Source organism: Rhincodon typus, chromosome 17 (genome assembly GCF_021869965.1).
Source record: "Rhincodon typus isolate 14 chromosome 17, sRhiTyp1.1, whole genome shotgun sequence".
Classification (NCBI taxonomy): Eukaryota; Metazoa; Chordata; class Chondrichthyes; order Orectolobiformes; family Rhincodontidae; genus Rhincodon; species Rhincodon typus.
This window is the reverse complement of record NC_063348.1, coordinates 40,283,162-40,295,878: the sequence shown is the minus strand read 5'-3', so window position 1 is coordinate 40,295,878 and position 12,717 is coordinate 40,283,162. Positions and strand designations below refer to the sequence as shown.

The 12,717-nt window shown below is 40.0% G+C and overlaps 1 protein-coding gene and 1 non-coding gene across 2 annotated transcripts in view; one reads left to right on the top strand and one right to left on the bottom strand.

Moving 5' to 3' along the window:
• Positions 1-12,717, top strand: part of immp1l (inner mitochondrial membrane peptidase subunit 1) — a 219,522-nt gene that overhangs the window by 125,893 nt on the left and 80,912 nt on the right. The gene's annotated exons all lie outside the window — the stretch shown is intronic.
• LOC109927833 overlaps positions 6,656-12,717 on the bottom strand; it is a 7,962-nt gene continuing 1,900 nt past the window's right edge. The window contains exons 2-3 of the transcript XR_007263982.1: positions 8,362-8,439; positions 6,656-6,803 (exon numbers count right to left, since the gene is read on the bottom strand). This is a non-coding gene — a transcript (DnaJ (Hsp40) homolog, subfamily C, member 24). The remainder of the gene's footprint in view (positions 6,804-8,361; positions 8,440-12,717) is intronic.

The following is a 12,717-nucleotide window of genomic DNA, read 5'->3' as shown; positions in this document are numbered from 1 at the left end:
AGAATCAAGGGTCCCCCATGGTGTGTTGCCTGCCCAGTGCCAGGGTGAGGGGCATCTCTGACCGGCTTGAAAGGATATTGGAGTGGGAGGGCAAGGATCCAGTTGTTGTGGTCCTTGCTGGGACAAACAACATAGGCAAGGCTAGGAAGGAGGACCTGTTTGGGGATGATCAAGCACTAGGAACGAAATTAAGGAACAGGTCTTCAAGGGTTATAATCTCAGGATCACTACCCAAGCCACGTGCAAATGGCCTAGGAATAAGAAAATTAGGGAAGTAAGATGTGGCTAAAGGAGTGGTGTGGGAAAGACGGGTTCCATTTCATGGGGCATTGCATCAATTTTGGAACAGGAGGAATCTGTACCATTGGGACCGTCTCTCTACCTGAACCGATCTGGAACCAGTACTTCAATGAAAGGTGTAAATAAGCTGGTCATTAGGACTTAAACTAGAGAAATTGCGGGGGAGAGGAAGGGAAGGGGAAAATGACAGGAAGTATAATGGTAAACAGAAAAGAAATGGCAGGTTAACATTTATGCAGGAGGGTTTAACTACATCGAGGACTATGAAAGAAGTTAAGAGGAAGGAAAACTCAGGAGATACTATTAATGGAGATGTCAAGAATTCAAAAACAAGGTATAAAAACTAGCATAAAGGCACTTTACCTAAATGTTCCTAGCATTCAAAACAAGTTAGAGGAGTTAACGGCACAAATTATTGTGAATGAGTATGATTTAGTAGCCATTATGGAGACATGGTTGCAGGATGGTCACGACTGGGAATTAGATAGCCAGAGGTATCAGACTATTTGGAAGGATAGATAGGAAGGTAAGGGAGGTGGTATTGCTCTCATATTTAAGGACGACATCAGGGCAGTAGTGAGAGGTGATATAGTTTCTATGGAGAATAAGATTGAATTCATTTGGGTGGCAATTAGAAATTCTAAAAGAAGTCGTCACTGATAGGCGTAGTCTACATGCCACCAAATAATAACATCACATTGGGATGGGCAATAAACAAAGAAATAACCATTGCCTGTAAAAATGGTATGGCAATTATTGTAGGGGATTTTAATCTAAATGTTAATTGGTCGAACCAGATCAGGTCAAGGCTGCCTTGAGGAGGAGTTCATTGAAAGTATCCACGATAGCTTTCTTGAACAGTATGTAATGGAACTAACGAGGGAAGAAGCTATCCTAGGTCTGGTCCTGTGTAATGCAACAGGGAGAATTAATGATCTCATAATTAGGGATCCTCTTGGAAGGAGCGATCACAGTATGGTTAAATTTAGAATACAGATGGAAAGTGAGAAGATAAAATCCAATACCAGGGTCCTGTGCTTAAACAAAGGAGACTACAATAGGATGAGGGAGGAGTTGCCTAAAGTAGATTGGAAGCAAAGACTCTATGATGGGACAGTTCAGGAACAGTGGAGGACTTTCAAAGCAATTTTTCAAAGTGCTCAAAAAATGTATATTCCGGTCAAAAACAAGGATAGCAAGGGTAGGAAGAGCCAGCCTTGGGTAACTAAAGAAATAAACGAAGGCATCCAATTAAAAGTTCAACCTGACAAAGTCGCCAAGAGTAGTGGGAAACAGGAAGATTGGAAAAACTTTAAAAAGCAACAAAGAACCATGAGGCAAGCAATAAGGAAAGGAAAGCTAGATTATGAATGCAAACTGGCACAGAATATAAAAAACAGATAGTAAAAGTTTTTATAAACACATAATATGGAAAAGCGTGGCTAAAGTGGACGTCAGTCCCTTGGAGGATGAGTAGGGGGAATTAATATTGGATAGTGCTGAAATGGCCGAGGCCTTGGATGATTATTTTGTGTCAGTCTTCACACCGGAAGATGTGTCTAACATGCCAAAGAATGATGTTAAGGATACGATGGGAGGTGAGGACCTCAATTCAATTGTCATCACTAAAGGGGTAATTCTGAGCAAACTAGAGGGTCTAAAAGGTAGATTAAGTGCCCTGGTCCTGACGGAGTGCATCCCAGGGTCCTGAAGGAAATAGCGGAAGTTAGAGTAGATGCGTTGGTGGTAATTTACCAAAATTCATTTGATTCTGGGCAGATCCCAGCGGACTCGAAGACAGCAAATGTCACGCCGTGGTTTAAAAAGGATGTAGGCAAAAGGCAGGTAACTGCAGGCCAGTTAGCTTAATGTCTGTGGTCAGCAAAATGCTTGAGGCTATCATTAGGGAAGGTATAGCGAGACATCTGGATGCAAAGGGTTCCATTGGGCAGACACAGCATGGATTCAGGAAGGGAAGGTCCTGTTTGACAAACTTACTGGAGTTAAGGATATAACAATTGCGGCGGATAGAGGGGAACAGGTGGATGTCGTGTACTTGGAATTCCAGAAGGCGTTCGATAAGGTACTGCATAAAAGACTCATCCATAAGATAAGAACGCATGGAGTTGTAGGGAATGTATTAGCATAGATAGAGGACTGGTTAACCAATAGAAGGCAGACACTTTGGATAAATGGGTGTTTCTCTGGTTGGAGATCAGTGTTGAGCGGAGTGCCGCAGGGGTTGTTGTTGGACCCACAACTGTTCATGATATATATAAATGATTTGGAAGAGCATACCGACATCTAACTTTGCTAATGACACTAAATTGAGTAGAAAGGCAAATGATGCAAAGGATGCGGAGGGTCTGCAGAGATTTAGATAGGTTAAGTGATTGTATTCCATTTGCCAGACCCTTGCCCAATGTTGGTAAATGTGAAGTCATCTAGTTTGGAAGTAAAAAATAATAGTTCCAATTTTTATTTAAATGGTGAGAGATTGCAGCATATTGTTGTAGAGAGAGACTTAGGAGTGCTTTGTACATGAATCGCTAAAAGTTGGTTTACAGGTGCAGCAGGTAATCAGGAAGGCAAACGAAATGTTGGCTTTCATTGCTTGAGGGATTGAATATAAGAGCAGGGAGGTTCTGCTCGAATTGTAAAGGTGCTGGTGAGGCCGCACCTGGAATATTGTGCGCAGTTCTGGTCTCTGTACTTGAAGAAGGATATACTGGCTTTGGAGTCAGTTCACCAGGTTGATTCTGGAGATGAGGGGGTTACCCTATGAGGAGAGGTTAAGCCACCTGGGACTGTACTCGCCAGAATTTAGAAGAATGAGAGGAGATCTTATAGAAACATATAAAATTATGAAAGGGATAGATAAGATAGAGGCAGGTAAGCTGGTGGGAGAGACTAGGACTAGGGGACATGGCCTCAAGATTAGGGGGAGTAGATTTAGGACAGAGATGAAGAGGAACTGCTTTTCCCAGAGAGTGGTGAACCTATGGAATTGTCTGCCCAAGGAAGCAGTAGAGGCAGCTTCAGTAAATATATTTAAGACACTGTTGGATAGATTTTTGCATGGTAAGGGGATTAAGGGTTATGGGGATAATGCAGGTAGGAACAGCTGAGACCACGGATAGATCAGCCATGATCTTACTGAATGGCAGAGCAGTCTCAACGGGCCAAATGGCCTACTCCTGCTTCTATCTCTTATGAACTTACAAAAGGAAGGACTGTAAGAAAAGGATATGGCTGATTAAGGAAATAAGGGAGGCTATCAAATTGAAAGATAAGGCATACGAAGTGACAAAGACCAGTGGGAAACTAGAAGACGCGGACAACTTTAAAAATCAACAGAAAGCCACAAAAAAGGCTATAAAGAAAAGTAAGATAGATTATGAGACTAAACTTGCTTAGAATTTAAAGACAGACAACAAAAGTTTCTATGAATATAAAAACTAAAGAGAGTGGCTAAGGTAAACATTGGTTCTTTAGAGGATGAGAAGGGGGATTTAATAACAGGAAATTACGAAATAGTTGAGGCATTGATCAGGTATTTTGTGTCAGTCTTCAAATAACAAATAACTTGCCAGTAATTGATGACAAAAAGACTAATGTAGGTGAGGACCTAGACACGATCATTATCACGAAAGAGGTAGTGTTGGGCAAGTTAATGGAGCTAAACATAGCCAAGTCTCCTGGCTCTGATGGAATGCATCCCAGGGTACTAAAAGAGATGGCAGGAGTAACAGCAAATGATCTCATGGTAATTTTCCAAAATTTGCTAGACTCTGGGCAGTTCCAGCAGATTGGAAAACAGCCAATGTGACGTCACTTTTCAAAAAAGGAGGTAGACAAAAGATGGGGAGTTATAGACCGGTTAGTTTAGTGGGGAAAATGCTTCAATCTATCATCAATGAAGAAACAGCAGGACATCTAGATAGAAATTGCCACATTGGGCAGACGGGCCATGGGTTCATGAAAGGCAGGTCATGCTTGACTAATTTGCTAGAATTCTACGAAGGCGGTGGACAACAGGGATCCAGTAGATGTAGTGCATCTGCATTTTCAAAAGGCATTTGACAAGGTGCCACGTAAAAGGCTGCTGCATAAGTTAAAAATGCATGACGTGATAGGCAATGTATTGGCATGAACTGAGGATTGGTTAACTAACAGGAAGCAAACAGTGGGATAAATTAATGCTTTTCTGGTTGGTGAGCAGTAACTGGTATGTGCCTCAGGGATCAGTGTTGGGACTGCAATTGTTTACAATTTACATAGATGATTTGGAGTTGGGGACCAAATGTAGTGTGTCAAAGTTTGCAGATGACACTAAGATGAGTGGTTCGGCAAAGTGTGCAGAGGACTCAGAAAGTTTGCAGAGGGATATAGATGGTTTAAGTGAGTGGATGAAGGTATGGCAGACGGAATTCAATGTTGATAAATGTGAAGTCATCCATTTTGGTTGGAATAACAGTAAAAGGGACTATTACCTGAAAAGTAAAAAATTGCAGCTTGCTGCTGCGCAAAGAGGCCTGGATGTCCTTGTGCATGAAATTCAGAAGGCTGGTTTGTAGGTACAATGGGGAATTAACAAGGCAAATGGAATTTTATCCTTCATTGCTAGAGGGATTGAGTTTAAAAGAAGGGAGGTTAAGTTGCGGCTATATAGAGTGCTGGTGAGGCCACACCTGGAGCACTGTGTGCTGTTTTGGTCTCCTTACTCGAGAAAGGCACTGGAGGGAGTGCAGAAGAGATTCATTAGGTTGATTCCAGAGGAGAGAGGGTTGGCTTATGAGGAGAGGCTGAATAGACGGGGATTATAATCATGGGAATTTAGAAAAATGAGGGGAGATCTTATAGAAACATAGAAAATTATGAAGGGAATAAGATAGAAGGAGGGAGGTTGTTTCCACTGGTGAGTGAAATTAGAACAAAATTAGGGGGACCAGATTTAGGACTGAAATGAGGAGAATCTGCTTCACCCAAAGGGTGAATTCCCTGACAGTGAGTAGATGAGGTTTCCTCATTGAACATTTTTAAAGCTTAGATAACTTTCTGAATAGTAAAGAAATTAAGGGTTATGGTGAGAGGGTGGGTAAGTGGAACTGAGGCCATGAAAAGATCATCCATGATCTTACTGAATGGCAGAGGATTCACGAAGGACCAGATGGGCTATTCCTGCTCCTGCTTCTTATGTTCCCAAATGTGATCCCTCCTTCCCACTAGTTAAAGTTCTCTATACTGTCCTGATTACACAACTTGCCAGAACACGTTTTCCAGCACCATTCAGTTGATGACTGTTCCATTTTCCCCTGTATTGATCCCAGTGTCCTATAAATTGAAACCCATTTCTCTCAAAGCAACCTGAGAGTTGCACGTTTATCTTTTTAATCTTATTTACTCCACGCCAATTTGCCTGTGACTTAAGTAGTAATCCTGAAATCAAAACCTTTGAGATTCTGCTTTCTAATTTAGCTACTAGATGGTCATAATCCCTCAGCCGGAACCTCTTTCCTAGTTCAATTTACATCAGTAGTACCTTATTGGATTACAACCACTGGATCCTTTCCCTTCCACTGCAGTTCTCCTCCAGCCCAAAACAGATATCCTGAATCCTGGCATCAGGTAGGATACACAGCTGTCTGGATTTCTTCTCAACTGTCCAGAACTGTGTTAATTCCCCTGACAATACTGTCTTCCACTCCTGCAAAATTACTTTCAACTATACGCCTGCTCCAGTCCTATTCACTCCTTTCTAGATTATGCAATCATACAGTTAGTTCCTGAGAAGTACAGACAAATCCCTAAATCCAAGATCCTCAAGCGTCTGTGAGGAATGATTAACAGTATTACATTCAAAAGTATGTTTATGTCAAGTTGCCAAACGAGTGACAAATGTGCCAAGATAAATGTCCAATGGCTCAAAACTTTCTCTCCAGCTTTCAGTCCCATATTGTTTTGGAGCAGGATGGATCTTCTCAGTCAGTTTAGATCAAACATTGTTTCTTCAGTACAATGTTCAGCAGGACAATTGCTTAGCTTGCTGTCATTACTCTCATAATTTTCTTTATCTGCGTTATTTGCTGTCACTAATTTACTTTTTTGTTCTTTTACTTACTAATTTTTTTTTGTTTCAAGTTTGTAGATAGTCTTACATGTGGGATTTCTCTTTGATCTGTCTTTTCAGTCTGTTTGCTTTCAGTTAATTTTAAAGTTTCAATTTCCTACCAATCTTTTGTTGCTTTACCGTTTGCTTAATACATTACAGCTATTCATCTGCTTATGGTTAAAAACAAACAGGAGCAATCCTGCTTTTCAATACAAGTCCCTGCTCCACAAAAAAAGACTCACCAATAGGGCCAGTCTCTGATAACTTTGTCTGAGCTCCTGCATACTGTGTGATGGACTCGCACCAAGAATTTCATACCAGTCCTTTTCAAGAATATTTTCAGATGTCATTCTTCAGCTGCTTTTCACTTACGTACTGTTAGATTAGTTTCCTGAAAAGGAAAACAAACATGATAGCAATTGATTTTGGCCCTGTACATTTAAATTTTGAAGCCTGACAACATAGAACAATAAACAGACTTAAAAATGAATTGTAGAAAGCAGAATGACAATAAGATAAAGACTTCCATCAATCCAGAATTCGTCAGCAGTTGAAAGGAGAAAGATTTTTTCAGGGGCTAACAACGTATTTTCCTGCATGTATTTTTAGAATTAGGGACCTCAATGGTACCAATATTTAGCAGATAAGTTTCAATTTCACCACTTTCTTACTCTTTTTCAATTTCTCATTAACCTATCTCTGTTTGCAAATCACACGAGGCACAAAAGTTCACAGAATAGCTTTCAAAAATAAAATTTGCATGATAAACTAATGGTATGGAACTGCTGAAGAGGAAGATAGTCAAACATCTAAGGGAGGAAAAAAAGTGCCACAATCAAAATTTTAAATGTGAAAAATTGGAAAGAGGCCTTAGTAGATCATAAGCAGCAGCATGGACATTTTGAGTTGAATCCAGTTTCTATGCTATATATCCCATGTAAACCATTCTGCCTTTCTTGAGTTTACAAAGTCCCATTCTCCTACATTTTTCTTGAGCCGTTTTATATTATTCTTCACCAGTATCATTTTAAGTGCTGTAATCAATTCAGTATTATGCACCATTTGTGATAATTTGCTCCATAATTTATTCAGAGCTGTGAAAACATTTCTTCAAATCTCCCACATTGTGCATCCAAATCTTCTCAAAATTATAGCACCTAGTCTTTTATTTTGCTGTCAGTAAAAATCCTATCCATTAATACGTTCATTTATTTTATCATTCTGAACACTTTTTGAAATTGCAATGTCAATCTCTCAGATTCTGGGAATGAAAATATATTTGTTACAGCCTTTCCTTGATATTCAGCTAATCATTCGAATAATCTAACCCGCAGCTGAGGGAGCAATCTTCATTTTATGAATTTTTGTATTTTTTCTAAATCACTGCTGTAAACTACTCAGTTCCCACCAATGTCTACTTATATTTACGCACTCTGATTGATGCGCAACATTTTTAGTCACTGTTCACAAATGTGAGGTATATGCCACATCTAATTTCACTGTAAAGAATGTCAGGTTCACAGTCACTGAATCTCTTCACAGTTAACATCAAATCTCACTATGACATAGTAAAACACAAATCAAATTTAAGGTCATATTTTAAAACAAGGTTGTGATATTGAAGGAAATTCAAATTTAAATGATATTTTGCACTGTCACCAGAAATTATATTTTGCACTCTCGAAAACTTGTTTTGTAAAAACATTGCCACTTAAAACAGCACGTGAAAATTGCAATATAAGCAAAAAAAATGCTGAGAAACAGAGCAGGCCAGGCAATATCTGTGGAAAGAATTGTCATTTTATAACATGATATATTCTGATCATAGGATGCAAAATGTACAAAATCATGCAAGTTTTTTTTAAAAATTGGAACAAAGAATCAACAGCTGGATTCTGAAAGCAGTACACGTGGGGACTTTTATTGTATACTACAGGATGGCACAATACCTCACTTTGTTGCTCGAGTTAAAACATTTCTAACTGCTCCAATTCCATTCACAGAGGTTGTATCAGTTTTCATTAGTGCTACAAAGGGACAAAAAGAAAATAGCAAAATCAGAGAACAGTATGAGCCTTTTTTTAAAAAAAAAGCGAGATTACAGAGAAGCAGAAAAAATAGCTGATGCAACACAAATGAACCTCAATAGCCAATATGAAGGACTTGCAGTAGAATTCTCCAATTGGTCGATTCCAGGTTATTTCAGGAATTTAACCTAAGAACTGTGCAGAATGGCAATAAAAAGATCTTCATTTAAATTCCTTCATTCAAAACCTCAGAATTCCCACTTAGTGTGTTACAGCCAATGAAGTACCTCTGAAGTAAGTCACTGTTTTAGTGCACCAACATCATCACGATCAAATGTAATAATGTCCGAAGACTCATCAACTCGGGCAGGCTGTTTCTCAGTCATTCACTCACACTTGGAGTCTCTGATATGCCTTCATAATTTGAACTCGTAACTAGGCTATTAATCTGAATAAATTAAAGAAAAATGCAAATAACTGCTATCGACCTTGAAAGATAAAAAGGAGTTAACATAGAAAGTACAGCATAGTACAGGCCTTTTGGCCCACGATGTTGTGCCGACCTATTGTCCTACTAAGATCAATCTATCCTCCATGTGCCTATCCAAGAGTCAATCAAAAGTCTCTAAAGTATCTGACTCCACTACCACTGCTGGCAACACATTCCACATGCCCACCACTCTCCGTGTGAAGAACCTACCTCTGACATCTCCCCTATACCTTCCTCCAATCACCTTAAAATTATGCCCCCTCGTAACAGTAATTTCCGCCATGGGAAAAAGTCTCTGAATATCCACACTATCTATGCCTCTCATCATCTTGTAAACCTCTATCAAGTCACCTCTCATCCTTCTTCGCTCCAATGAAAAAAGCCCTAGCTCCCTCAACCTTTCCTCATAAGACCTGCCCTCCAGTCTAGGCAGCATCCTGGTAAATCTCCTCTGCACCCTCTCTAAAGCTTCCACATCTTTCCTGTAATGAGGTGACCAGAACTGAACACAATATTCCAAGTGTGGTCTAACCAGAGTTTTATAGAGCTGCAGCATAACCTCACGGCTCTTAAACTCAATTCCCCTGCCAATGAAAGCCAACACACCATACGCCTTCTTTACAGCCCTATCAACTTGGGTCGCAACTTTGAGGGATCTATGGACGTGGACCCCAAGATCCCTCTGTTCCTCCACACTGCGGAGAATCCTGCCATTAACCCTGTATTCCGCATTCAAATTCAACCTTAAACAAGTTAAGCAAGTTCAATTTCACAGACTTTCTACCTTTGTCTGTCTTGCAACATATAAATGTCATTTTCAGAAATTCTAGGAGTTATATACATTTGAAGTCATAGCAACCTAAAACTTGGTACATACTTTAAGAAGGGCACTTGCTCATCTACTCAGTATTAATACTGAGTGTTGCACTATGCCAAGAACCAAATCGCAAAGCAAGCAATGTTTACCACAGTAGCTATTAAAGTCAGCTATTGACATCTGTCCCAAAGGGAAACTGAACCAGAGATTTTCAACTTTCATTTTGAGCTTGCTGCTCCACTCACACTTCAAGGCATTTGAGAGCGAGCTTCAATCAGGTTCTTCTTTCAGAAGATTGGGGGGGGATCTTATAGAAACATATGAAATTATGAAGGGAATAGATAAGATAGAAGTAGAGAGGATGTTTCCACTGGCAGGTGAAGCTAGGACAAGAGGGCATAGCCTCAAGATTAGAGGGAGCAGATTTAGGACTGAATTGAGAAGGAATTTCTTCACCCAGAGGGTTGTTAATCTATGGAATTCCTTGCCCAGTGAAGTAGTTGACGCTACTTCAGTAAACATTTTTTAAAAAAAGGTAGATTTTTTTTGAACAATAAAGGAATTAAAGGATAGTGTGAGAACACACGTAAGTGGATCCGAGTCCACGAAAAGATCAGCCATGATCTTATTGAATGGCGGAGCAGGCTCGAAGGGCCAGACGGCCTACTCCTGCTCCTAGTTCTTATGTTCTTATAATGTAGAATCCACATTGATTGAAGCTTATTATATTGATATGGGCAAAGCAAGGAGGCGGGCCCCAATAATTAACACAGTCAGTATGGGTTGTTGACAGTATTCTACATTTGATCTAACCAACTCAATTAGGGAAAGTGATGACCCAGTTATGACTAGATTATTAATCCATAGACCCAGGTAACATTCTGGGGACCTGACTTCAAATCCTGTCATGGCAGATGGTGGAATCTGAATTCAAGAAAAAAATCTGGAATTAAGACTCGAATGGTGACCATGAAACCCATGTCAATTGTCAGGAAAAAAACCCATCTGGTTGACTAATGTCCTTTGGTGAAGGAAATCTGCCATCCTTACCTGCTCTGACCTACATGAGTTGCCAGACCCACAGAAATGTAGTTCACTCTTAACAATTTGCAATGGGCAATAAATTCTGGCATAGCCAGTGATGTTCATATCCCATGAAAGAATTTTTTTTAAAAATTAGAGACTCTATCTTTTTCTATCTCATCTTTTTGTTTCTTTGTGTCAACCACAATTAAGAGCAGAAATAGCCAAGTAAGACACCATTTACTTGTCAATAGTTACTTTATCAAGTCAGCTATGCTACAGAGTAAAAATACAAAGATTAATTTAACTGGTTAGATTGTCAACTTTTTAAACCCAAAACTACATAAATAGGAAATATCACACAACTCGCATTTTCAATTTTTCAGCAACAATATAGAGATACTTCTATTTAAATACCATGACCTAAATATTCCATTCTGGGTCCGAATACCTATTTCTGCCAGGCTCAGGGGAGTAAAGTGGTGTCTGGTTGGATGTCCATAGGGGAAACACATGTCTGAAGGGGTTCTTTAAAGAGGCGGCAGGGGGCCAAGGCCTGGGAGAGTTAGGGGTCTGGTCCAGAAGAGGGTGCCCAGTCAGTAGACAGTCAGTTTAACAGAAATTGGAACATGGTTCAATTCCTCTAGCTTTACTTAGGGAACTATTAAAACAGTCAGAATCCTTCAACTTTAAGTTGGACTTGTACATTTGGTTCCACATGCTGGGTAATTACCAGAGTTCACAGGAAATTCCCACAAATTCAGTTGTACTTGGGCTTCCGCATTATTCTGACAGGCAACTCTTTTGGAACATAGGATCAGTAGGCCATTCAGTCCCTCAAGTCTGTTCTGCCTTTCAATGAGATTACAACTGATCTGTCATCTAACTCCATATGCCTGCCTTGGGCCCACATCACTTGATACCCTTGTTTAATAAAAATTTGTCTATCTCAGATTTAAATTTAACAGTGGAATTACCATTAACTATTGTTTGAGGAAGAGAGTTCCAAACCTCCACTACTCTTTACATGTAGATGTGCTTTCTTACATCTCTTCTGAATGGCTTGGCCCTAATTCTTAGACTATGACCCCTGGTCCTAAAATCTTCAACTAGTGCAAATAGTTTATCTTTACCTGCCCTGTCTTTCCCTGTTAGTCTCCCGAAGACCTTCATTAGATCACCCCTTAACTTTCTACATTCTGGAGAATAAAGGCCTAATTCATATAATCTCCCCTCATAATTTAACCCCTGAAGTCCAGGTATCATCCTTGCAAGCCTGATCTGAACTTCGTCCAGGCTAAAACATCCTCCCTAAGGTGTGGTTCCCGGATCTCTAAGTGGGGTCTAACTCGGGTTTTGTTTAACTGCAGCAGAACATCTGTATCCTGTTACTCCAGCTCTCTAAAGAGGAAGGCCAACACTTCAGTAGCCTTTTTGACTATTTTCTACACCTGTTTATGGAATTTTAAAGAGCTATGCACCTGATTTGAATGCATGATGATTAGGCTCCTTTGACACAGATCTTCTTTCCTTTTTAACCAACATATAAGGAAGAAACAAGAGCCTGCTCCACCATTCAATAAGATCAGGGCTGATCTTAATATTACATTTCTACATATTCCTGATAATCTTTTATCCCCTCCGTAATCAAGAACCTATCTAGAATCAACAGTTCAGGTCTCATGTAGGGTCACTGGACCTGAAAAAACTGACTTTACTTTCTCTCCACAGTTCTGCCAACTTTCTCCAGCAATTTCTGGTCGTGTCAATATCCAGCAACGGGGGAGGCAATAGCCTAATGGTATAACATGGTGTAGAGCTGGATGAACACAGCAGGCCAAGCAGCATCAGAGGAGCAGGAAGGCTGACGTTTTGGGCCTAGACCCTTCAAATGTCAGCCTTCCTGCTCCTGTGATGCTGCTTGGCCTGCTGTGTTCATCCAGCTCTA